At 44.4% G+C, this 26358-nt stretch overlaps 1 long non-coding RNA gene across 1 annotated transcript; it reads right to left on the minus strand.

Annotated features, from left to right (window-relative positions):
• Positions 1–16: 16 nt before the first annotated feature.
• On the minus strand, positions 17–21547 carry LOC109369473. Its single transcript, XR_004160957.1, has 5 exons — positions 21460–21547; positions 11738–11924; positions 7892–7956; positions 1089–4013; positions 17–998 (listed from the first exon to the last, which is right to left on the minus strand). It is a non-coding gene; the product is annotated as an uncharacterized LOC109369473 (long non-coding RNA).
• Between the last annotated feature and the right edge of the window lie 4811 nt (positions 21548–26358).

A 26358-nucleotide genomic window follows, 5' to 3' on the forward strand; every position in this document is an offset into this window, starting at 1 on the left:
AAAAAAAAAAACCAACAAAACACTCCTATTGAATACAAGAAAAGGGAGGATCACCACACTCTCACCAACTTGTCTCCAACCTGCAAGATTATTTATGTTGGCAGCAATGTCAGCTGTCTCGGATCCCCCGGGAAGAGCCAGCAGCCAGCATGTATACACAAGCTGACATTTAAATAGCAAACCTGCTTTGCATAGAAGGGGAGGTTCCATGTGAGCAAGACAAATGTTAGGGAAAGATTTTTAAGCGTTCATAGTAATTAACATGTTTCTACCTGCACGGATTGACAGGACTGTGTTGTTGCTGATAGTTACACCATTCAGCATGCTGTCATATCCTGGTCTTCTCGTCCCCTCATGCTGAGGAGGGTAAAATTCCTTCAATCCCTGCATACAGACTTGCAGTGCGTCCTCTCATAGAGCTCCTGAGCACCATGAAAGTTTGCTGAAAGAAGTCAGAAAATGGATATAACAGCAGGTGAAATCGCTGTGTCAACATAATGCATTCCTCTGGCAGCTTTACCCACTCCCATCCATCAGTACGCTGTTTTGAGATGAAGAAAGAGGTCAACACAGGAATCTCCAGGCCGTAGTACAGGACCAACATGCTGGCGTATGCAGATGCACTCCCCAGAGCTTCTGTGGAGGTGTTACCAGTGCCAACCTTCACCCCAGCAGCTGCAGTCAATGAAGCAATGAGCAGGGTTGAGTAGGAGGGAGTATGAACCTGGGGTCCCAGCACGTGGTGGGAGGCTGAGGGAGAAGAGAATAAGGCCACTGATTCTCCCAGGTGTGGCCTGCCTAGCTTAAAGGCAGCACCTGCAGCTTCTACTGCTGGGAACAGCCAAGCAAATGCTTTCATGATTTACCTTGTGCTGCTGGTGTAATGTGGTACTGCTGCTGTTGTTAGAGATGGCCTTGCCTTTCCTTTTCCTTGTTGTTTCTCCTTGCTTTACTCTCTTCTCTACTGTTTCCATTGCTGCCATTAATGCTTCTTGTCTCTCAATTTATTGGGGGGAAAAAAAAACCAATAATAATCCTGTAAACAGATCTTGCTAGTAATGTAAAAGGACAAAGCAAGGCCTACTCACTTGATAGCAATTGTGATTTTGATCTGTGCAAGCCAAACACACAGTTGCAAGGGTGTGGATTTACAACCAACCAACTTAATTAAATTCTTTTGTGTTACCATCTTCCCTCTCTCTTGAGCAACCCTGTCTCCTTTCTTGTGCCAATGCTGATGCTCATCTTGCTTTGGCAAGCCATCAGAGGATGTCAGTCTGGCAGAAAACTAATCTAGGGGAAAAAAAAAAAAAAAAGAAAAAAAAATGTGAACAGTTTTCTGCTGGGTCACTGTCCTGGACTGCGTCAGCAGAAGTCAGACAAGCAGCAGGGGAGGGAGCAGGAGCATGAAGCTGTTGACACAAGGAGCAGACTCACCTCTGTGACTGGCAGCTAGCCATTAGAGCAAATTAGCTACGTCATAAAACCACACCCCATATTTATGAACCTCACCTTAGCTGGGCAAGCAAAGTATTGCCTTAACTGAGGGACACAAAAGGAGCCTGAGGGCATTTGTATTTTGTTGTATCTGGAGTCAAACAATAGTCATCACAAGGGAAAACTCCTCAAGAGACAAAGGCATTGATATCCATGAAATAATAACTTCTAACAGCGAGTCCTGGAGAACATCCAGTCAAGTAAAACAGACACAATTAAGAAAGAAGGAAAGACATTGGGAAGGCTGCTAAGACAGTGCCAGAAAGCAAGACAAGAACAATTGCTTTGTGGATTTCACCTTTTTTCCTGCTCCCTGGCTAGCGGCTGTGTTGCTCAAGTGGTGTTCTGAGTCACATGCTGCTTCTGCAGTCAGACAACCCATAAAGCATGTTTGTTTCATACACACCACTTTGCTTGGCTCTAGCTTAAAACTGGTTGTCCATTTCTCCGTAGAGAGGCTCGCAGCACATGCTATGGTGGCAACGTTCCGTGCTTTATAGCAGCAGCACCTGGGTTATAGGGTGGCTGTGTCTCTGGCCACCTCCCAGTCCCCACTGCCCTCACCCTTCCTCCCCAAGCATCTACACAAAGTGTAGATGTGCTGGGGTCAATCCCCCCTGCTTCCTCCTGCCGTAAATCAGACTCAGTGGCACGATGAAGTTCAAGATAAGTCTGGGGAGAATCAAGCTTGTCACTTCTGTTAATCCACACTTACTTCATCGCCTTTATATCTGATTGTTGTAATGAAAACGTTTTTAAAAAGGTTAAAAAATGCAAATGGGGTGTGTGGGTGCATTAATAAGAGGATATAAAAATAATGCAGAAGATAATGTAATGAAAGAATACTGAACAATGGAGCATTTGCATTTGGAGGACCACATTCAGTTTTGGGTGCCACGTCTTAGGAAAGATATAGCAATAGCTGCAAACAAAGGCTAAGAATTCAGAAGCTAATGCTGGTGAGCGTGAAAACAAGTAGAGAAACAAGAGATGTTGCAATTAACAAGAGTGACACACGGTCCATTAGAAACTGTCGGCGTATATCTCCTTTGCAAAATGTTTAAACCTGAATCCATTGGTTTGTTAAACTATAAGGAAGGCAGGCAGGCTCGGGTAGTTGTGCGTGAGGGCTTAGCTACAGAGCGTGGCAGCTGTCATCAGCCAGCTAACATTAAAATCAAGATGCCCTGTGTGGAGTTAGGCTGTAGGAGAGAGAATTACAGTGTTTTGCAAATTTTCAGTTACAACACCATGGGCTGCCCTCCAGGTGTTAGGCAATATGGCATCATTTGTGCAGAACACGAGTCCTGTAGACCTGGGGGCTGACTGCTCTCTTGGCAAAGACAAAACTGAGAAAAAGCCAAAGTAATAATACTGAATCTAACTCATGCAAGCGTTCACTTTCCCAGTAAATCACAGACTGTTAGTATTTGCCCTCCTTGTGGAAAGAGCAAAATCACAAACATTTTCTTCCTCTACCCAAGGAGCACCGCCATGACCCCACCTGTCTGCTTTCTGACCCTCTGCAGTGAGCTTTGTGTTCATCATGGGGAACCTTCTGTCCGCTGTGAAAGTCAATGCCCCGTGCCTATAATCTATGGTATACCTTTCTGCCGTTCACTATTCTCACTGGGACCAGAAAAAAGGAATATGTTTTATTTTTGTAACAAAACGGAGGGCAATCTTTAGAAAGCAAAAAGAGACACGCTGAGATTTACATACAAAAAGAGGATTGTGGAAGCAGGATTTATCTAGTTCTCAAAATAGCAAAGCGATGAGGAGTTGCTCCGGGACAACTTGGGCAATTTAACGACAGAAAAGTGCAATAAAACTGGAGTCTCTTGCCTTATGTCCCCTCCCAGCTCTGGGGACACTGACAAACAAGTCTGAAGCATGAGGTCCACCTGGGAGTGACTCTGCGATAGCACGTCCCTCGTGTCCCGCTAGCTCCCAGAGCAGGAGTGCACAGTCTGACGGTAACTTTGAGTAATCATTACAGGAGTAATTGCTGACAGCCCTGTATGCCAAGGCCAGGCCCTCAGCTGATATAAAGGGACAGTGGCATTGGTGGCCAGGAAGCTATGACAACCAACCCCAGATTAACCAGAGCTTTCCTGAATGAATATTTGGGTGTCCACAGAGTAGATAGGGTGTGGGCAAAATGCAGTTGCTATTACAAGAAATGGGGTAATGTTACAATCAGTTAAAACAACAAGGCAGTTGGCAAGTCTGGTGAACTTTAAAAAAGAAAAAAATTATAGGAAAGACTAGCATTAGCTTCAGCAGGAGATATGATGCTTCATGCCATTCCATCTGCAGGCTTACAAATAGCAGGTGAGTTGAAGGAGTTCCAGGATGAAGAAAAAGCTGTCTCCTAAGTATAGCACTGCGTAGATGTCTGCAGGAAGTGGGTTTTTTTTGGTCTTCCTTTGAAGCACTGGGCTCTAAGCTGTTTGCAGATGATAGACATTCATTTAAGCAAGCCCACTTGCAAGTACAGCAAATGTAAGCACAACCTGAATTGGAAAACAAAGTATTTCGGGGGAGAAAATTATAATGCATTTGGATGAATGGTCACAAAAGGCCTTGTAATAAAACCAGGCTGAGTCTGCTACATTCGAGGTGTCCTCAAGCCCAGGTATGGGAACACACATGAAATGTAAAAACTGACAGGCTAAAAATAGTCACAAGCACGTAGGGTTTGTCATCTCAAATGGCTGGAAATAATGTAAAGCAAGAGCAGTAGCTCAGCCAGCGGGGCTGAAAAGTGTGAGCAAATGCCTTTTGCTGTTTCCACGCATTTGAGTTTGCAGATTTGAAGAGAAGTTTCACCTAGTTTTATATGGGAAGTTTTACAAAGCCCTGTCATTAAATCTTTGGCACGAGCGGTGCAAAGGACCTTCAGAACGTGTTTGTGCTGACTTACCTGGCTAAAGGGAAAGCTGTTCCTTTAAATTGTTTGCTGTGGCTCTGGAAACTGAGCAAACAAAGTCAGAGGGAAACTTCCCTTTCAAGTGGAACTGTCAGAAGGTACAAGGACTGAAGGACAGAGATCTTCAATAGGACACACCTGCATCGGGATTCAGAGCTGAACTGCAAATTTCTAACAACCCGGGGGAGTTTAGTCCTGATTTGTTGGACACACCTAATTCCGATGGCAAATGAGAGCCTGGTTCAGCCCCAAACAGTTAGGTGAGTAAAATCCTATTCTGGGGGGATGCTGGAAGAGGAATGGTCTGAGGAAGAAACCTCAGAAAGGCACAAGTGCAGTGCCTGAGAAAGAAGCAGCTTTGCTCTGCCAGCAAAGTCACCCTGAAGGGACCCCGTGCAACCTGGATGGAGTGCAGCTGAAATGCCGGCTGGTGGAATGGAGGCACTGCTGGCACAGCCCGGCAGGCTGCACATCCAGCAGGGAGGAAACCCAGGCAGAAAGGAGGCTCAGGCTGCACTAAATGGGCATTAACGTGACCAACTAAAGAGCAAACATCCCCAGAGCAATCAATCAAACCGTGCGTCTTTTTCCAGGGGCAGGACAAGCTGTGATTTTTTCCTGGCAAATGTTTGAGTGTGATCTTGCTTTAAAAAAAAAAAAACACACAGAAAGAAAGAAAATAAAGGCAGGAAATATGAAAAACAGCCTGTTTTCCTCCTAAGGGCAGGCTGATCTTTCCCTTTAGCTGAGCTGTGCTTTCACTCTCGGGAGACCAATTGCTGTGTATCCACTATGGCTGTGAATGCCATCCCAGCAATGATAGATATTTTTAAATGCGCCAAGTAAACAAGAAATCAAATCTCATAAGAAAGAGCTAGCTCCGGAGGTATTAACCTATTGACAAATTCAGCGTTACAGCGGGTCTGCCAGCTCCAGAACTAATCAAAAGTAGGAAATGGCACTGAAAAAAATACATACTTTTTAAAATGTTTTCCTGAACATATAAAAAGGTCTAACTGGATTACATTCATCTCAGGAGATGGATGGAAATTTTGTTCAGGACTGATCTTACCCAGGCTCAGATAAGGACTGATAAATCCAATCCACTTTAAGACCAGCTGTAAATATAAGAGTATGTGTGAAACACCACAGTAATTGACAGAAAAGAAATGCCTGGAGACAAAGAATGCATTGTCCCACACTGCCTAATTTTGGGAGAACATTTGCAAGACAATGTAAAATGCTTTAACTATATAATTACCATTATCTGTCCCTGTGTGTGTTGGCAATGCCTGGGGTTTTTACTACAAGTCTACTTTTGGCAGGAGCTTGTTCTGTGTATTTCTGTCAGCAATAATATCACCATCTTTACCAAATAGTGTCTGGAGGCAATGTTTCATATTCTCAAGTAACAGCCCATGGAAGAACCCCCATGTTATACTTGGGTATAAAATAAGAAAAACTGACAAGATTTGGTGAAACCTAAAACAATCTAGAAACCTTGGCTCCTTCCTGCCTTCTCTTTCCTAGCCAAAATCAGTTCTGAATCAGATAACCATGAAAAAACAGATCTGGCTTAATCTGCAAAACCTGGACCTTGCTGTCGAAAAAGGGGGCACTTCCTGAAACAATGACCCCCTCAGCTCAAAGGAAACTTTGGGAGAGCAACAGGGAATGACAACTCCAGGCAAATACCTGCTCTTGGGTTAGGAATGTAGGGAAATGCAAATGAATAGAACAAAAAATAGATAATGTCCAAAGAGGTTTTACTTTCTTTCTTACTAAACTATTATCTAGAGCTCTTTTGAACCAAGATTCTCTCTATGCCATACTCTTGCTTGAGCTCCTTGCTGAGTTCCTGCTCAGTAGCTCCCAAAGAAAGAAAGAAATGTAGAAGAATTTATATTAGTATGGTGCAGTTTTCCCCCTCTAGCAACAGGGAACTAAGACCCAGGAAGATCCCTGACTCATTCAGATTGCCCAGGGAATTGCAGCAGAGCTGAGCAATGAACCCTGCCCTCGCAGGAGCTAACTCAGTGCCACAGCCATGGGATTTCCCACACTCATCCCTGCTTTGCTCCTTCCATGCTTAAAATTGGGAAGGGAAAGAACTGCTGTTAGTGGAAACCTCTCAGAGGAGAAGCCCTGCCAATCTTTTCCAGCACTTCCACTCTCTGAAGTGAGCTACGTAATTGTGGTTGAGGAGACTATGTCACTTGTTAGACAAAAAAATAAAGACTTAGTGCAGATGCATATGCAGACAGCGCTGCAGGGGTGCCTGTTTTTGGCAACACATCGCTGCCTAGTGCTGTAGCTGGCAAACTGGATGTGACTGCCAAAGCCCAGAACTGCTACCCCAGTCCTAGGACAGAAGAAACCGCTCTGCATGGGGAGCAGCAGTCCTGCCAGCTCCTGCCTTCTTGCCAGGGTCTATCCCTTGGGGCTAGAAAGAGACATTCTGGAGAAGTTTGTATTTCTGATGCTATTTGCTGCACAGTTTCCAGAGTTGCCTATCAAGTATTTTTTCCTGAGTACCAAAGACTTGTGCAATCAGTCCAACAGGCCATAAGAATAGCATCAGTTTGTACCAGGTTTTAATTTAGCAGCTGACAAGGATAGCCTAGCAGCCTTCCAAACCTGCCTGGCATTTCAAACCAGAAGAAACCAGGTTAACAAGATTCTGATGTCTGTCCTGACTTCTGGCTTGCTTGCAGCTACAGATTTGCAGGCAGACTCATCAGATGCTCCTTGGGTCCTCCACCCAATAACCACTGGGGGAAAAATTGAGAGCTCTACTATTCCTTGATCAACAACATCAGCCTCTTCTTTCCCTGCTTCTTTATAAACTCTTCCAAATAAAACTCCCTTTGAGTTCTTACCTCTGCAGTTCAAATAACCACTCTTGCTCATGCTTCCTTAACAAGTGTCTCACACACAACAGCACATCCAGAAATAGGAGTGGATGACACTATTTTTTCCCCAAGAGCAGCATGGGTGTTGTCTGCCTCAGGGAAACTGGGCTTGTCTGCTTACTAACCAGTTTGTCTTGAAAAGTTTCAACCAAGACATCTACTAACCACATCTCCATGTATCGTGGCATCACAAACCCGCCCTGCTTCCAGTGAGGCATTCTGCCTGGGACATTATTTCTCATACCATGTACTTGGCTAAACCATTTCATCAATGACTAAACTTCCTAAGCCACAGTGTTTCAATTTTTAAGAGGCTGTGGCATTTCTGGACTACACTTTACGTTATATATTCTTTTCATGCCTAAAAAGCTTCACATGAAGAGAAGAGAACAAATGAAAAGGAACGAGGACCCTCAACTCCCTTTTGTAAGGCATCAGAGGCAAAAACATTTCCTAATCAGCAGGGAAAAGGAGAGGAAAGGGGGTTCCTCTAGAGACAGGTGTATATAAAAATGTCAGTGATGTCAGAAGAGCAAGTCATGTTTTATACCTTCTACTTCTTGAGACGCTCTCCAAATCTTCAAGCGGGGATATACTTTCACCATTGCATGTGCACTAATTTAAGGAAAAGAATAAAAATAAGGTCAGCTTTTTCTTTAATTAGTTTTAGGAGCTTATAATGAAAACCAGAAGGACTTGTAGATTTCTACTTTTACTCTTCTGTGTGCTTTAAAAATTAGGTTAACTCTCCCACACAGATAGAAAATGTGTGTGTTTATAGATGCATATTTATATGTACATATACACATATGTAGAATAACTTCAGAGGGGGAATACTTTAGCATCTTAACTATAGCTCATCGCTGTATCTACTATAGGAGACACATGGAAATAAACATGGAATGCAATAGGATAGGGCTGGACTACTCTGAGATACAGGGACCAAACAAATATATCCATAAGCAGAATCTGCAATTATTCATCACATACAAGAAAGCACACATCTTTAGTCATTACTTTTGAATCAAAAGTAATTAGTTAACAGCAGAAAAGATAAATCATTCTGGCAGCAGAAAAATACGTAGTTATTGAGTGTTACTCATTAAGTGTATATTGATGTATATAAGTTAATTAAGACAGAGTAGCTGCTATAAACACTCAATTTTTCATGCAGAGGGAGTTGCACGAAGGCATACCTGTTCCTGCTATATGTAAGTAGCCATTTATAGGACACACTCACTTTGTATCTATGTTTATACATGTATACTTCTACCCCTAGAAGGTCCCACAATGCCAGACTGAATTCTGGAGACATTTTTATATCTAGGCAGGCGTGTGACTCATTTTTAGCTGTTTTTAATGTACTGGTTTCTCTCTCTAAGGCTCGTTTGCTTGCTCTCATGGTGTCTAATGCACATGGCTTTGGAAGCTATATTAAACGAATCCAACATCTTTATTTTTAGCATCTGAAGTGTTTCTAAAACAGGTTCTCTGTAGCATATGTGCAAGACATAAAGGTTTTATTGTCACAAGCATGTAATTAACTGCATAATTCTCTCTTGGTCTCGCTTGCTGTAAATATGGTACCATCACTAAATCACTGCAACAAAACCATTTTGTTCCACTTTTCACCTGAAGGACTACCTCAAAATCCAAGTGGTTGTAGTTTGACGCTGTTAGGAGTGGTGGTAGAATTCAGCACTCCTGTTTACAAGAGATATACAAAATATTTGGTTTTGTAAACACGTGGGGCCAAATAATGTAAGATTCTTTCAGCCAACATCCCCAGACTTATCGTCTACTTTATCTCTCTGGCTTCTGCTGTGAACCTCCTTGGTCTGTGTCACACTTGCTGGTCAGTTTGTCTCCGTGCTCCTCCTGGTTTCTCCACTCCCCTGCCTTAATCAAATATTACCTCGGCCTTGTACCTAAATAGTTCAAATTCTTTTGTGAAATGTCACGTACCTCTGCTTTGGACAGGCACATGTGCTTAACTGTCTCTTGCAGCCATTTAAAAGAAAGGGTTGGGATTGCTGGCAGTTCCAAGGGGGGCTGTCCCAACCAGTAACAACACAAACAAATACATGTGTAGCCAGGCAGCGAGTGGCCTGATGGCTTTAGTTATGGCTGTTGAGGCATTACCAGGCTCAGCTGCCTGTGCATCCTTCCTCTGGAAGTCAGCTCCCCTGTAGCAGGGTGGCACAAAATGGGACGTATGAGAGCACCTGACTGGCAGCACTTTGAAGGCTGTGCGTTAGCTCAAACCACTGATGAGGCTAAATGAATTCACAGCTACATCTGCCACAGCCCAGGGCTGAGTCTGTGGGCGTTGCTATTCCCCTGACTCTGACAGAAATATCTCCCAGTGCAAACGCAGGCCTGAGCCTGTGTGGAGCCCCAGTGCCTTCAGCAGGGCCCAGCCACGGGTGGCACTCCTGAAGGGGCTGGCAGCCACGTGAGCAAGAACAGCAGCAGATGAGTAAGGCCTGCTGCTGGATTTTGGACTGTGCCGCATCCCTGTTTTATCCTCATTATGATGCACAGGGAAATACTTTAGAGATGACATTCCAGTCCGCTCTTAAAGCGGAGGAACAGAGGAAAAAAAAAAATCCATGCCTCAGACACGAGCAAGGATGTGATGGGGGAGTGGTGGTGGTGGGAGGCAGAGGCTCGCGCTCAGTTTGCAGAAGGCTTTCAAGCATTTTAGTAAGAAACTAATATGATGTAGCAAAATAAGCATGCTGAAACTGTATTTAAAGAATAAATATTAAAGAAGTCACATTCACCATGAGAGGTTGAAGACAGTCCTAAAAGAGCCCCCCCATCTGGCTCATCAGATAGGCAGGAAAGCTGCATCCCTACATTTAATGTGCAAAACCTTCTAGATGAGGTCATTAATTAAAACAAGTTTGCACACATAAAGAGGAAGAAAAGATGATACGGTTTTCTTGACTTTCTGCAGTACAAAAACACTACAGCCAAGACAGTAACTTCTGCATTGAGCCCAACACTTTCCATGGAGCCATACATACTTTAAATGGGCATCCAGTCTCCGTGTCAGAATTTAAGATCACAGCAAAATGAACACATGGCTACATAATTCACTGCAGGGGTTCATTACCCTCTGTGCTGAAACACTTGCCTTCCTTTTGGTCTGACACAATCCTTGCATGTTTTGTGTGCCTACTCAGGCATATGAATGCTCTTATCTTGTCCATGGTGGTAGGGATTAGACAATCATATGAGGGCAGTTCATCTTCTGCAACTGTTTGCCCCTATGCAGAGAGACTGTACAGTCAAGTTGTACTCATACAAGTTAGTTCTTGCTTCAAAGCATCCCTGCATTGTGTACCTAGAGACTTCAGGCTATCTCTGCTATTGATCAAGCAACCTCCCAGGCTAGGCTACAGCACTGTAGGACACTGACAAATGAAGCATTTTTCATTTCAAAATCACCAGGCATAAGCTAAGCATATACTAAGCATAGCACTTAAAACTTTTCAGTCAGATAATAGCCTTCGCCTTATTTTTAAGGGAAATAATGTGTCAGGGGATTACCCAGAGCAACAAATTACGAGGGGCAGCAATAGCTGTTGAGCTGGAGCCCTGCAGGACTGCTGCTGAGATTGGGGTCATGGTGTGAGATGAGGAAAACAGAGAGAGCACAAGTGAGTCCACAGAGCCATGATCTCAGCTTTCAGGGTGCAGCACCTGCTATGAAAACAGTTGTATTGTTCACTAGATGTAACTGATTTATAGAAAAAATGCCATATTATTTAAAATTGGCAAGTAAAATTTCTGTACGGTCAAATTCCTGGAGGTTGAATTACGTGTGAGTCAAAGTGCATATCTCTAACATTGCTATATCTGCATCACTTGTTGTAGAGCAATGAAAGATGACAACAGTGAAAAGCAACCTTTTCCCTGCAGTCTGCTACTTCTTGAACTGCAAGATAGGATTTGGTTTCAAAGCAAATTCAGCTAGATGGTGACGCTGCAGCAAGACATGATATCAGGATATGATGTGAATGCAGTTGGGATGGGTTATTCCCATGACAAGACTTGGCACTCAAGTGCTTGTGACTATTATTGGTGAATACCTTTGTCAAAAATTAACCACAATCACTCAGACAGGGATAGCTTGTTGTCCACACCTGCTTGATTCATTCCTTGTCTGACATTGAGTAGCTTGACTGCTACCAGAATAATATAACTTTGAATGTATCCTTTTAATCCATCCCTCTTATTAACACACATAAAGCAACTGCAAGTCAGGACTGATAAATCAGGAAAGCATTTCATGGTATCTTACAATATTGGTTGTCTAATTGGATCCATTGACTTCAAAATTACATTCTCTTCTTGCATTCTTATTAATGTAAGAAAAAATACTTACATTCTTCATACATTCACATGTGCCACCATAATAAGCAAGTTTCCTTTCGCTCCTGCCTCTCCTAGAAAACAGGGAAGTCTTTCCCTCCTCCACTTTTATAATCACTTTGGCCAACCATTTTGATGTCAGGGATTGCTCAGTAGCCCAGCAGTGCTCCTGCTGTTCAGTATGGATGCTCTTCATTTCTCTGAGAGACAAAAAAAGGTGTCCTAATAAAAGACAATTGCACTGGTTTGATGGTGCTACTAAACACATTGCTATGGCTTGGGTAACTCAGCAGAGACAGTTTCACTTGATCATACAGAAAGCTCCTTCTCTGTCAGAAACCTCTCCATCTATGCCATCTGAAGCATTAAGGAACTTTGATAGAGAAGACTGTCACAGATCCAACTCCTTGGGCAGTTTATGAAAGAGAAGTGAATGAGAAATAAGTGCTTGTTCAAGTTTATCATCAGGAAGGATTACACATGCAGTACTGGTTGTGATCCAGTTAACTGAAATGCTTCCATTACAGTTGCAAGGATCAAACCTTTGGGGCTTCAGTTTGGGACAGGAAGAAGCACTGTCAGAAAGGCATGGAAAAAGAAATAGCTCCTTTCTTTCTTTTCAGGCTGTCCCCAACAGCAGCTGTTTTTATTTTGCTGTTCTACTGAGCCACAGAAACAGACTTAGTGAATCTCTATACCTCAGTGTAATTTACAAACCAAACTTAACACCACAACCAACAAACGAGCCCTTCATACACTTCCAGTAACACTGGAAGTAGTCCCAGAGCAACCACCAGCTCCAAACAGCCCCAAAGCCGTGGCAGAACTGAAATCAGCATGTAAATTTAGCAGCCATGAGCTGCCTGCCGTGGTTCAGGTTATGAAAGGAAAAAGCAGACTTTCTGATCTGTGGAGCCAGGAGGCAGAACAACTCAGGCCCAGTGCAGGATTTCACATTGTGCTCCATCCTTTACAAGGGCCCTCAGGAATTTTGGAAAGCAGAGGATTTACAGATGCTGTCCAGGCTTACTGAAATGATCCTGGGGGCAAGCAGGAAGAAAGTTGGTGGCACACATACTGTATCAGATTTTGAACCCATATGATACCTTCTAGAGTATCATGTGTATTGGCCTTTCTGCAATGTGACAAGCCAGTGATACACAGAACATCATAACAGCATGTAATTTCTAATCTATAGCACCATATTATGCCCTTCTCCCAGTAAATTGTCAATTTTATATTCACATTTCCTATACAGCAGCTCTTTCTACTATTCATGTTAGCCCATCAGTCACAAAATCACGTATGTACTTAGAAAGGCCATAACAGCTATGAGAATTCAACGAGACAACGCCAGCAACGAACACTGAAGTTCACATTTTATCTGCTTTTAGAAAGGCCAAAGGCTCTGCTGCTGTCGTGCTGTCTTAGAGGTCTGACTTCTAGAAATGCCTGGGAGTGCTGGCACAGCCCATGCACCGACACTCAGCACAGCAGTCCATGTCACTGGGAGGGAACATTGGCACAGGAGGGCTTCTCTGGGAAATAAAACCAAGTCTGCACACTCCCCATTGCTACCTTCTCTTTTCATTCTACTTTATTTTCATAGCAGTTAAGGACTTTTCTTCACTTATCTGCACTGCGGGAATGAGTATTGTTAGTAAGTGTTAGGAAGCCACTCAGCCCTGTAAAACATATTCATTCTTCTATTACAGTGCGTGGTACGCAGATAATAGATGGATTAACTGAGCTCTCTCTTTCGGTTTAGCTTTATATTCCATAACATTTTCATCCTGGCAAACAAGAACTTGGCCATTAGCAGTACCTGCTGTAAATCAGCCAGCAATCTACTGCTCACAAGAGACAAATGGTGTGGTCATCAGTGGAACAAATACAGGGCAAAGATGAACACTTAAAAAGCAATGCTTAAGGTGTGGGATGGTCCCCCCCTACCCAAAACAGATGATGCACTGCAGCCTCTGGACTAGCTAGAATATTCCCTTTTCATGTTTTGCTCTGTTTTGTTTGCAGGTCTCCAGCTCTCATTCAGATGAAGCTGATGGCATTGTGGACACTACCTGCTTGCTGTTGCTCTGCTGCTGGTCCATCCTTTCAGGTGCTCTAGACGAGATCTGAAAGCCATGGATGGGCATGGAGGAGAAGCTGCTAGTGGGCTCCAGAAGGGTATTTCTAGGACATTTTCAGTCTCTGAAGGTGAGGAAGAGTCAGAAGGTGCTGACTCGGCGGCCCATGAGAGGGACTCTCACACGCACTACATTGCCATTCAAAGAAATTCCAAGTACTATCGGTCCATGAGGCTGCCAAACAGATCAAAGAGAAAGACTGCAAGAGAGGCAATGCATGCAGGACATGCTGCAGGTGAGTACTGACCCAAACAACATTAAGCTTCCTTTTTCTATTGAGATTAAGAACTATAGGAGTCAATAGGAGGTTAGGAGGAGGTTAGGAAACCAATAGAGAAAATAGAGAGGAGATTCAGTGCTCAGCAAACTACAGAACACCCCACTCTATGGCGTGGCTAGCAGAGGGGTGCCATCTTTGTTCAGCCTGGAAACGCAAACTGGTTGGTTGTTAAGACATGGAGAAGAATCTAAAGAAGTCTATGACTCTGCCACCTTTCCACTAAAAGAGTAATAATTTAAACATGGAAAAAAAGCTGTCAAAAAAGTAGGAACTTCTTTAGAATGTAGAGAGGATATATTGAAAAAGTGGGATCTACACAAGTAATGGTATGGCAAGCTGAATGCCACGTGGAGTAAATAGCCAGCAAAGCAAAGCAGCACACTTGGGGACCAAGCTTATGGAAACTGCAGTGAAGGGAGCAAGACTTCTCTGGAAAGTGCTGCCACCTCTCACTGAAGATAGCTCTGCACAACACTTATGAACTCTTTAGATGAGGAGGCTGAAATAGGAGAAATAGCGCCCAGAACATGCGTGCACTGAGGCATGGCTTGAATATAACAGTATGAACAAGTTGGCCAAAAGGCTTCTGAGGGAACAACATGGGGCTGCATCAGCAGAGGGCCAGGGAAGATCTGGGAAAAGCTCTGCCCCTGAGGGCGGTGGGCATGAAACAGCTCCAGGGCACAGCCCCAGTGCTGCAGCTCAGGGAGTGCTGGGACACCACTCTGGGACACAGGGCTTGGACTGTGGGCTGGCCCTGCACAGAGTTGGACTCAGTGACCCTTGTGGGTCCCTTCCAACTCAGGATGCTCTGTGGTTCTGTGAACAGTGCAGAGCATGGCTGCAAGGAGAGACGTTCACTGAGTTGGCATGTTGTCTGAGCAGCTGTGAGAGAAAGTTATGAGAAGCTGAAAAGAGAGCCAGGAAAGGAGCTATCTCAACACATTCAGAAGTGCTGGAAACAGGGCTGCAAGCAAAGGCTTAGAACAGCTGTAGTTCAGACGCTAGGTGAGAGAGACCTGGAACCGTGAATACAGAACATGCACTCTGCTAAGTCAGCTAGGTGTTCAGGGAAACTGAATTTTACAGCTTCTTGTAAATAAAACAGATTGCTGTGAAGATACCTAATCCATTTTGAGATTATAAACTTATAAGTAATCCATTGGACTCTGAACTTTGGCTAACTGCATGAGTTAAAATGATTTAACAATATTTCTGACATTTGAGTTCTATGCAAGACATCAAGGACTATTACTTTGTTATGCAGTAATAAAGCACATCAGTTCAGCCCCTGACAAACAAACCAAATTCTCTAAGAAAACAAAGAATAGAAATCCTACACCTCAAAATAAAGGAGGCCTGGGAAACGTCCCCAAGAAAATAGGTGTCTCCTGCCTGCCTTGCCAAGGGAGCCGTGCTATTTCAGCAGTATAAGGGCCCATTCAACTTTGTGGCAAGGACAGAAGGAAAGTTCCAGCCCTTCTCCAAGTTTCCAAGCAGACAGCAGCAGAGCAGAGAGCTGTTTAATATTCTGCTACTGTTGTCAATGAGGTTTGTGGATAAACTGAGCGCTGCCAATGCCAGAGCAGACCTGCTCTCCACCCTGCCAGTGCAGCAGCAGGACCTGAGCAGAGCCGTCCTTTCACTGCTTCCCCAGAGCACTGCTGCAAAGCAAGCTGAGAGGATCCTCACCCTCTCTCCGGATCTCTGAGCATCCAGACTGCTGCTGAGGAGGCCCCTGCCCTGTTAGCTGCAGCAGGACCAGCGCACAAGGACACAAGGAAGGCTTCTTCATACATCTGCAGCATCACAGCATCAGGACAGCAGCGCAGGAGGACATCCCTCCTGTCTAGCCAGTGTCATTGAGGAAGGACAAACTAAAAGAAATGCTAATCTTCTCTTAGCAGCTCGTGAGAGCATCCACAGGAGCTGACCTGCGTTTCTCTCCCACATATTCCCTTCCTGTGTTACATCTGTGGCTTTTTCTTCCATATCTGCAATTGTTCAGCAAGACACACTGGAAACATTTCTTTTCTCCAGTTTATACAGCAGAACTTGGGCTATGAGCTATAGATCTTTCTCCAGTATGACTGTAGCAAGTCCAGCTTTTAAACTCAGCTAGGATTGTGCAAGCAGTCTTCTCCCTCTGCTCCACTGACTCCATCCCCTCTCCCAGAAACTGGACAGCGGGGGCTTTTACAGCAGCCTCACTTGTAGCAGGAACAACTTCTGACAGCACTTGCTGACGTGCATGGAAACAAGGGATGGGTGAGCTGTTTTATCTTGACTTCAAACCCATTTGAGCAGCAGCTATCCATGAGTCTGACTCAATCTCAAATGCTAACCTGTTCTCATTTTACTTAGGAAATGAGGGGAGGAGAGGGGAAGGAAAGAAGAAGAGAAGAGAGGGTAAAGTACAGGGGAAAATGCAGGGTGGGATACCAAACAGGAGAAATAAAGACCCAAGAAATGAGAACAAGAAAAATAATCTAAAAGCATATAAATCCAGCAGAGAGAAAGGCTGTTATATAGGCTCCCTTTGCACTAGTCTAGCTTTGGCTCACAGCCTAGGAGTTGTAAAATATAATAGATTCTTTCCTTTAAGTGGAAAATGAGCTTGTGTTTTTTTAAGCAGTCTCCTCTGACAGGAGGCTGAAATGTTTTAAGTATCCAAGAGGCAAAGAGAAAACTGAAGCTAGCGTTTTGTAAGCCTCTGGCACTGTTTGAGGCAGCTAAAGAGTCTGGATTTCACCCTTTCCATCTGAAAATCCATAGCACTGATTAAATGGGTGTGGCAGAAACCAGCTTCAGTTAGTGTTGACCTGACTGTGCTGTCACCAGTTTGAAATGCAAACAGAATTATGACTTGGACCAAAATATTTCTAAAAAAAAAACCCCAACAAGGCCATTTATCAGCAGGCCTCAAACAACAGGAGGTTTCATTTGAAAAGTGAGATGCACCGCCTCCTGCCAAGTACCGCAGTAATAAGCCACAGACTTAACACAACTTTGGCTCCCTGTGAAAGGATTGGAGGTTCATCTGAGGAAAAGTAGAGAAGCAATTAAAAGTAAAGCTCCTGTCTCACCCAAATCTAGCCTTGATTTATCCACTAAACTGAACAGCTACTGTGTGCCTGAAAGCAGAGCAGTAATGAAGCCCTGACTCGAGAAACGAATATTAGTAAGAACTGGCACACACAGCTAAACCTTTTTTCCTTAAAGAATTGCACCAAAAATGCTGGGGCCCAATGTTCACTGGTCAGAGAGCCATTTGGAGTTGTAAGAACTGATTTAGTACATGTACTTTCACCTTTCCTTGCTTGCAGTTTGCAGCTGCACCAAAGGTTGTGCAACCATGCAGTACACAAGCTGTTGACATTTAAGTCTGGCTTGAAAAGCCAAACTAAAATGTTGCTTTGTGTCTGTAGTCTTCCTATTGCTTTTGATAAAAGAAAACCACTATCTACAGAACAAGTGAAGATGACCCTTAAGAAAGCAACTACTTTAACACGCTCTTGGCTTTCTCTTATGTCACAGGTTCGCTCAAAAGCAATGAGTCTGTCAAAGAGCCCCTGAACGTTTTACCTCCGAAGGGATCACCAGCTCCAGTAGACTCTAATGAGACAACCTTAGAAGAACTATTGATTCAAAGGTAAGGAGCATGTGCTCAGGGCATTCACTGCACTTCTACGAAGAATACAGAGTGGTGTCAGAACAAAAATGCTTACTTTTGAAGACCAGTTGGACTAAGCTGTAGCTACCAGCCCATGCTTTCTCACCTTGGCTTGTAGTGCTGTTTTGAGTTTTGTTGTTATATATCATGTAGTACTAGAGCTGTGGTGTAGAGGTTCTTAATGGTTCTTAACTTTTTTGGAGAAAAAAAGGTGAAGGAGCAGTGGGGGGGTAACAGGAAGAGAGTGGGAAAATTTGCAAAAAGGAGAATGTGACATAGGATTACCCAGTGGCATAAGCAAGGAGGCAGTGCTACCTTAACTTAGTGAGAGAATAAGGAGACCTTGCAGGCATTGCCTGATGGAATATCCCAGTACAAGGATGGACCCATTCTCAGTGTTCCCACAGGGCTTTCCTGAATGCTGGTATACAATCTCATGCAGAAGACAGGATCTGGTATCTGAAGAAATAGCTAGAAAAATGTTTCCTGAGGCATTTTGATTTTGTATTTGTAGTTTACTTTCAAGAATCAATAGCCAGTAGGGGTCTTCAGTGAGGTGGTCTTTTCTGCTCAAAATCTCTCAACAAAAAGGGAAAAGCAAAGGGCCCTGATTCCATCATCATAGTGCAGGGCCAAGGGAGCCTCACGGGCTCCATGCCAAAGGTGAACCCCAAGCAGGTCCAAACACAACTGACAAATACATGCAAGATTTGCATACAGAGTGGCAATGTCATCTGCAGTGTCTCAGAGGTTACATTTCAGAGGGCAGACAAAAAGTTTACCTGCATCCCTGCTCTCTTAGCACTGCAGCTAGGCAGAGGGATGAGCAGCTTCTGAGCCCTGCATCTTCTAATACACAGAAAAGGTATTCTCCCCAGATCACTCTCTAGCTCATCATTGGCGTGTGTAATCACAAGGCAGGCACTACCTGTGCTACAGAAGATCAAGTTGACAGCACTAGCACTTGCCCTCTAAAGGTGCATGCATTATACTGCATGGCATGGTCTTAATTACTGAGCCAAGCTATATTGGCACAGCACATAGTGTACATTTCCTAATCAAGAAGACAACAGTGAGAAAATTCAGCCAAACTGTCAAGTTGGATTTAAATAAATTAATTGCCCTGGCTGAAATTGATTGCCCTTTGGCATGAAACTGAGCATAAAAAACTAGACAGTTGCAGTCTGCTGAGATGTCATAGCCATCTGTCTTCCCCTGCTTGCGGCATAATCATCACTGTCAGTCTCTGACATCCTGACACCGCCACTTAGGCAGCTCTGAAACATGCACAAGCTGATTCTCCCTGGAGCTGGAAACAATGAGCCTGTGCTGGGAGTCAGTCTTTATCAAAGGTGCTGCTGTGCACAGTGTTTGACAGGTCAGTGCAAGTTCTAAGTCATGTGTCTGCTAAAAGCAGGCAGTGCTGCTGAGTGGCATTGCACTGAAAGCAAGCAAAGAAATCTGACAGAGAACGAGACCGGAGTTCTGGCTCAAACTGAACTCATGTCCTCCTCCTCCTTTCTCTAAAAGATCTGCTGTAATTTGTAAGAGAACCAGCAGAAATTTGCATTGCGAAAAACCTGCAGGATTCTAAGGGTATTGCCATTATTTGCAATAATCACCATCTTCCTCCTCCTACAGGAGAAAACAGGCCATGGTGCGGAAAAGACAACCAAAATGTTATCAGTGATCTCAAAAAACTGCATTTAGTCTCTCTCTGAAAGGAAAAGAATCTAGTACCTCTCAGCAAAGAGTTCTGAAAGCAGAAGTTTGTTCTGCAGAAAGGAGAGTAGAAGTACTTCTGACCAGAACAGAAGTTTCTTAGGAGTGAATCACCATGGTCCTGAGGGCAGGTGGGACATCAGTGCTGCATCTCTTCACACTCAGCACTGTTTTGACAGCACTGTATAAATGCTAAGGCTAGGCAGGCTTGATCTCTTCTCCTTGCATGGAGATGCCAACACAAACATGTTTGCAAGTAGGGATGTCACTTCAGGTATATCCATGCAGGGAGTAACCATAACTGGAAACATAGTAAATGGTTCAGAAAAATGAACTTTTCTCTAAAGTGAGCTCAGATGGGATATAGATTTTAATACTGTGAATAAGAAGTAGGCTATAGACTCCTTCAAACCCACCAGTGATTTGAGTCTACGTGTCATCCCAAGTCTACCCTATACCCTCCATAAAGCACTTATTTAGAGCACTTTTATGCCTAACTTGTCTCAAATTATTTTTTCCTTATGACCTTTCTCCCTGTGACCTCCAGCTCCCCCAGAGCACTCTGGAGTTCCCCACAGCATCCCGTGGCTCCCTTCCAGTCTGCCACATTGTACAAGTATCCAAACTCCCACATGATGATTCTCTTCCCAGCTATTTGGTTAACTTCTCCAGCACATCTCAGTGCTGAACTTCTAGCACAACTTTGTTCATCAGGATAACCACAGCCAAAGACCTGGAAGGAACTAAACTCACAAGAAAGCTTCCCTTTCATACTGCCATCAGTCTTCCCAGCTTCACAGTGGCAGCAATTGTGCAGATTGAGATCACAGAAAACCACCGCTGAAAAACACCTACCCAGGGAGCCTATCCATAACTGTCAGCCTCAGCTGAAAACAGCTACCACAGAGAGCAAAAAATTAGTCATTTCAAACCCCAGAAATGAGATCCACCAATCAGTATCTACCCTATATTATCAGCTAATAGGATGTTGACTTCTCTTCATTTCTAATACAATACAGATGTTTTATCAGCATGAGCATGCTACTGACCTACCATTTCCCACTGAGTCAGATGCCAGCAATGATACATATTCATTGTGGGCCACTAGAAACAGTGGAGAAGAAACTCAATGTGAAATCTCATGTCACAAATCTCGCTGCAAGGTCATTCATTTAACACTTCAGAGAACTCTATTTTCTTTTATGAAACCTCCAATGTGGAGAAAAAAAAGAAAAAAATCATCTAAAATAGCGGATTAGGTTTGATCTGAGTTAATAGAATGGAAGCACTACAACAGCAAATACAGCCACCTTCAGCAGAGAGAGGGAATCTAAGAGATATACATTTGCAAATAGATATCAGAAAGAAACAACTATTTACATAAAATAGTGTCACACTCTGAAGGATTGTGTGAATGTGGGTTAGCTTCCCACAGCACTGTTTGTCCTGGGCAGCAGAGGGCACTGCTTATATAGCCTGATTTAACCAGAAAAGAGGGAAAAGCCTCCAGAGAGGCTGAGACCTGCATTGCAAGAGATTGTACTCGAGTTTCCTTCTAATTATGAAATGAATTTCTTATAGTCACCTCTTTACATGTTGAACAAATCTTTGTCACCCCATAACTTTTATTTTTTGCTTTTTAGAGAAAGATAATTCTTTCCATACCCTTCTTTCTCTACAGTCACAACTTAAAAAGCCTAAGAGCAACAGCATTTGCAGGGGAGGAGGTGGGTTGGGGTAGAAAGCTCTAAAAATAATCATTTTGCTCTATAAAGTACCCATTTTAGATATTAAATGTCATTAGCATCAAAACCTCAGATTTCACAGAACCATAGTTAGCCATAGCATTTGCAATCCTCTACTTAGGAATGCTTCCAGCCTGCAGCCAATGGAGAACCTAATCCCAGTTTGCCCACCTATTCCATCCAGTCTCCGTTCCTCAGCTCCTTTTCATCACACAGCATTCAGGCTCTACTCTCCAGCTCTCCCAGCACAATCCACTTCTTTTAAACATACCCTGGTCCTCAACCAACCCCTTTGCTTCGCTCCTTTTCAATCAACCCCAACTTGTGATTCTTCACCTGATCTCCTCAGGCTAATGTTTCTCAGATGTGTTACTCCCCTCTCTTCCCCTCTGCAGCCCACATCTCTGTGTCCTGACATTCCCCAGGCCCATCACCCTTTTGCTCTGCATACAGTCTTAGTCTCTCATCCTCACACCTAGTTCCAACACTGCATTCTGCAGCCCTCTCCAACACACCACTTTCCCAAGCACCCAGCTGTGGGCAGTTCCTCTCCTCATAGCAGTCTCTTGGTCCAGAAGCAGACTGTTCTCTCTCCATGCTTGGGTCCTCTTCCCTCTGCTTTTCAGCCAAACAGTTGTCTCGTTGTGCTGCTCAGACCCAGCTCCAGGAGCACTGAGGGTACAGGAGAAGCAGCCTTTATTTGTAGTGCCTAGAACTGTACCAGGCCATTTCTACTGCTGCAGTATCAGAAATGTTTTTCTCAGCCCTGGACAGGGCACCTGTTCCTTCCATGGGCAGCAGCTCAGGGAATTTTAGATGCTAAAATCCAAGTCTCCAGTTTGAGTGTATTGGATAGAGTGCAAAACAGCCTATAATCCCTATGGATTTTCACAGGTCAGACAGAGATAAAGCCCTGGAACAGCCCAAATTTCAACCCACATTTCAAGAGAAGCCAAAGCTTCTCAGAGGATAAAAAGACAAGATTTCTGTTTTCTTTTAATAGCATCAAATTATATCTTCCTTAACTTAAGAAGCTGTTGAGCCCCTTTTTTAAAAGAAAGTAGCAGCAGTCTATGGCAGACGGTCAGCAAATAAGGAGTCCTAGTGATTCTGAACATCAAAAGGCTATAGGCAGGTAAAGATCTCATCATAGGAAGTTCTGAACATTTTTAGTTGTCAGTAAGACTGCCAGCCCCAACAGATTTAATTAAGGTATTTTGGTGAAAGCTTAAGGAGGCTCAGGAGAACAGATGTGCCCTTGGCCTTTATAATCTAAAAATATTAGGGATGAGGAGTTCCACTTATCTCTCTGTTAAAAAAAAAAAAAAAAACTAGGAATAAAAATTGCATTTTTGCGATTTGTTGTCAAAAGCACTACTAAAAAATCACACGTGAGCAAAAAGAAAATCTGAATGAACCTGAAGTATGAAAATACATTTTACTAGGTATAACGTTATTTGAATCTATTAATAACTTCACACTTCTCTGCGAATTTGGTTAGCTCAGATTAAAACAGTGCTTCTTACTTCATCTCGTGGCCTTTCTTGGTGTGAAACTCCCACTGCCTAAAGGGTATGGGGAATGTTTCATTAATAAGATATGCTGGGTCACATCTTCTCATTTTTAGTTTCTGAGACTTGAGTTCTAAAAACTGCTGTAAGACAACAAAAATAAAATCCTGCATTTCAGTGTTGTTTGAAAACCAACTCTTTGCACAGCTTTATTCTAAGGACTGCTTTTGAATTCAGGCAAACATAAGAACATTGGAAAGGTTGATTTGCAGCTGACCACACAGGCCAAGACAGGAACTTCGTCCCCTTAAGTAATTATATGAATTTGATAGACAAACTAATTACAAGCTCACACAAATTATCAGGTTTTTAATGCAGCAATGGACAAGATCAGCCTGCACCTGAAGCTCAGAACTACCAAATCCCCCTTCTTCCTTTGCACAACGTATGCAAGCCCAAACCCACTCTCCTTCACCAACCATGGTCATGTTTCATGGCACCAGAGCATGACCGACATTATGAGGCCATGAGGATAATTTCCAGCGCTCGTGTGCTTTGGGAACCTAGGAATTCCTGAGAGAATTCATTGCTCATACAGTGAGAAAGAAAAAAAACCCTACCTCCAAAGTGCTACCTGAATGGCCAAGATCAGGAGGAGAGGGTGCTTTTGCCTGAGCCTGCAGTTCCGTGGCAGTGGAAGATGATCCGAAGTGGCACCGCCTTGGTCCTGCCATTCATCTGTGTGCCTGCCACCTCTACAGTGCTGGCACTCAGCAAGCTGGCCCTGTGGTGAGACAATTCAGTGGTCAAACACACACAAAGCTAGTTCTAAAAAATAATCACGTGTTTTTCTACTAGTTTAGATGCCCAAATCAGCTCACCAAGAAATGAAACAACCAAGAGCCCTGGCTTAAAGGGGAAGGCAGATTGCTGCCTTGGGGACTCAAGTGCAAAGAATTGTGCAGGCAGATCAGCCTAAATTGCACTTTGAATTGCGGGAGAAGAGAGGGAGAAAGAGGAACTGAGTGCAGCTGTTCTATCTGTCAGACTTAGTCCGTGATTAATGGTGAAAAAAGGAGTCCCATGAAGAGGGGAGCAGCTCCAGGAGCAGAGCCGGGCCCACCCTGGGCAGGCTGCAGTGTGCAGCCTGTGAAGGAATGGCTCTTACTTGGAAGCTCCAATGGGCTGCAATGAATCACTTGTTTGCCTTCCTTCATTCTTCACGACAAATTTGGAAAGCTTTAGGAAACCTCAGTTATTTTGCAGGACAAAAATATCCACTTCTCGCTAATCTTTTTTTTTTAGTCCAGCCTCAGAGCACTGGGAGCACTCTGTCACCTCACTTGGGAGAACAAGCATTTCTCTGTACAGCAACACGAAGCGGTGAGGCTGTGGTATAAAGAAAGAGCAAGACTTCAGAAAACCCAAGCTACAATTACGAAGGGAAAGTTCTAAAGGAAGGGAAAGGAGGTGATTAGTTGCTGTCACACGGCAGAATAGATTTCTGATGGAAAAAGGGAAGCTGTGGCTTCTCATGGCCACGGGGGGCATTTCACTCCAGGCTGTGTTCTCACCTCCTCAGAGCTTCCAGCGTTCTTATTATCATTATTACTTTAGCAACGTTTTCCAGGTTTTCATCTTAGACCAAAAGTGAAATGATTTTGGAAAATCTGAAGAAAAAAGACAGGCAGGATCCTTAGAAGGGATCTTTAGGAGGGATCCTTAGAAGCGATCTTAGAAGGCACTTTCTGTTTTCTAATGTTTCTCATGCCATGACCCAGACGCTTTTCTTTTTTCATTCCAAACTGCAGTGGATTTAACCCCTGAGAGCGAAGCAGTATGAGGAGGTGCAATTTCTTAACCTCCTAATGCATTTTTCTGAGACTTTTTTTTTTTTTTTAGTAGATACATCCCAAATTTGTCCTGGGACATGTATTCATTCCAGCAGTGTAGCATTAATGACAGCACCCGCACTGGCTTCCCATTGCATACTAGAGTACTCCTTGCTGCTCTCAGTCCTTCTTTAGCAAACAGCATCCCTATATTTCCAAAATTCAGGATAACAAAGGTGATTGGTGCAGTTAATGTCCTGCCTACCCCTGACTAAGAAAGAAGCTTTCAGCATGCCACCCACTTCCCGAAACCCCTGACCATGTTCCCTGGCAGCAAGATCCCAAAACAGCGATCATTAGCCAGAGCTTCAGGCTCTCACTGACAAGACCCTGATTTTTCCATCAGTTGTGTGGTTCCTCTGACCTCCCAGCCCAGGATTGGGCTGACGGTGTTATCTGAGCCTGGGCTCCCCCCACAGACACTTCTGCCTCCTTAATAACCCAAGGACCGAGTGCTTCCAGCACACCAGATCTAGTTCTCATGGGCCAAGGGAGTTTTTTTTTTCCTAAATGTACAGTCACGTGCTGGCTGGATACATCACTTAGTAAACACAGTATAAAAATGATAAAAAGGAAACCACTTCTCATATACAGCCCGACAAAGGGATTTTATGCCATCGCATAAACTGCAGTATTGCTTACAGAATAAAGCATGGTTATATATGCAACGGGGAGAAAGTGAGCACGGGAGGCATAGCTGAGCTGATGGTTTACTCAGTTGCAGTGTGGTGCAGATGACGTTTTTGCTGGGGGGTTACTAAGGTGGAGGGCAGAGCTGCACTCAGGCTGTCCGTAAGCACGCGAGTAACCCAGGGTGCAGCCGTGCTTCAGAGCTCCAGAGGATTTATCCCCGAGGCGGAGAAACAATTACCTGAACGGAGAGATAGAGCTCGTTACTGAGATACCGCCTAAATGAGAAAATATATCCTTATGGAAATAGCGACGCTAAGATGGGGGGAATGACCGGGGGGATGCAAAGCCAGCCGGAGGAAACAAGCAGGGCGGGAGGCAGAGCAGGGAGGCAGCTTGGCAGCAGGGCTTAGGCTGAGCCTCCACGTTACATCCCTCCATATCGGGGTGTCACTCCCAGAGAAGAAATGCACCATCCGCTCCAGATCTGGAAGCGGTTCAGGAAAGCTCCCCTCTCGCACTCCCTGTCCTCCCTCCGAGCCGGCGCCGGCCGCACATAGGCACAGACGGCTTCAGGGAGGTGAGAGGTCAGCGGCAGGCAGGGATCCATGGGGTGGGCGCAGGGTGGGCTGCGGTGCGTGGGTGCTGCGCGGGAGGCTGCTTGCTGGGAGCGAGGGGATGGAGAGGGGACATCCCTGCGTCTGAGGAAGGAGCCTCTCTGCGGGAAAGCAGGGGATGGAGGTAGGGGTGCCCGCAGAGTCCTCGGGGCAGGGACTGCCACCGGGGGGGCCCTTGGGGGAGGAGGCAGTCAGCCTCCCGGCGGAGGAGGGACCTGCGCCGGAGAGGAGCCGGTGGGGGCGGGAGGGCGAGGAGGTCTCTGCGGGCAAAGGGTGGTGGGAAGCTGGGGGTACGGCACGGCGGGGCTGCGGGGGTAAAGGAGAGAATGGGAGGGGTCTGTGGGGGGCTTTGGAGGGATATGGAGGCTCTCAAAGGTTCTTCGTCGGGGGTCGTGTAGCAGATCTGAGGGGGGAGGCTGG

The sequence above is a fragment of the Meleagris gallopavo genome, chromosome 11 (assembly GCF_000146605.3).
Source record: "Meleagris gallopavo isolate NT-WF06-2002-E0010 breed Aviagen turkey brand Nicholas breeding stock chromosome 11, Turkey_5.1, whole genome shotgun sequence".
Taxonomy (NCBI): Eukaryota; Metazoa; Chordata; class Aves; order Galliformes; family Phasianidae; genus Meleagris; species Meleagris gallopavo.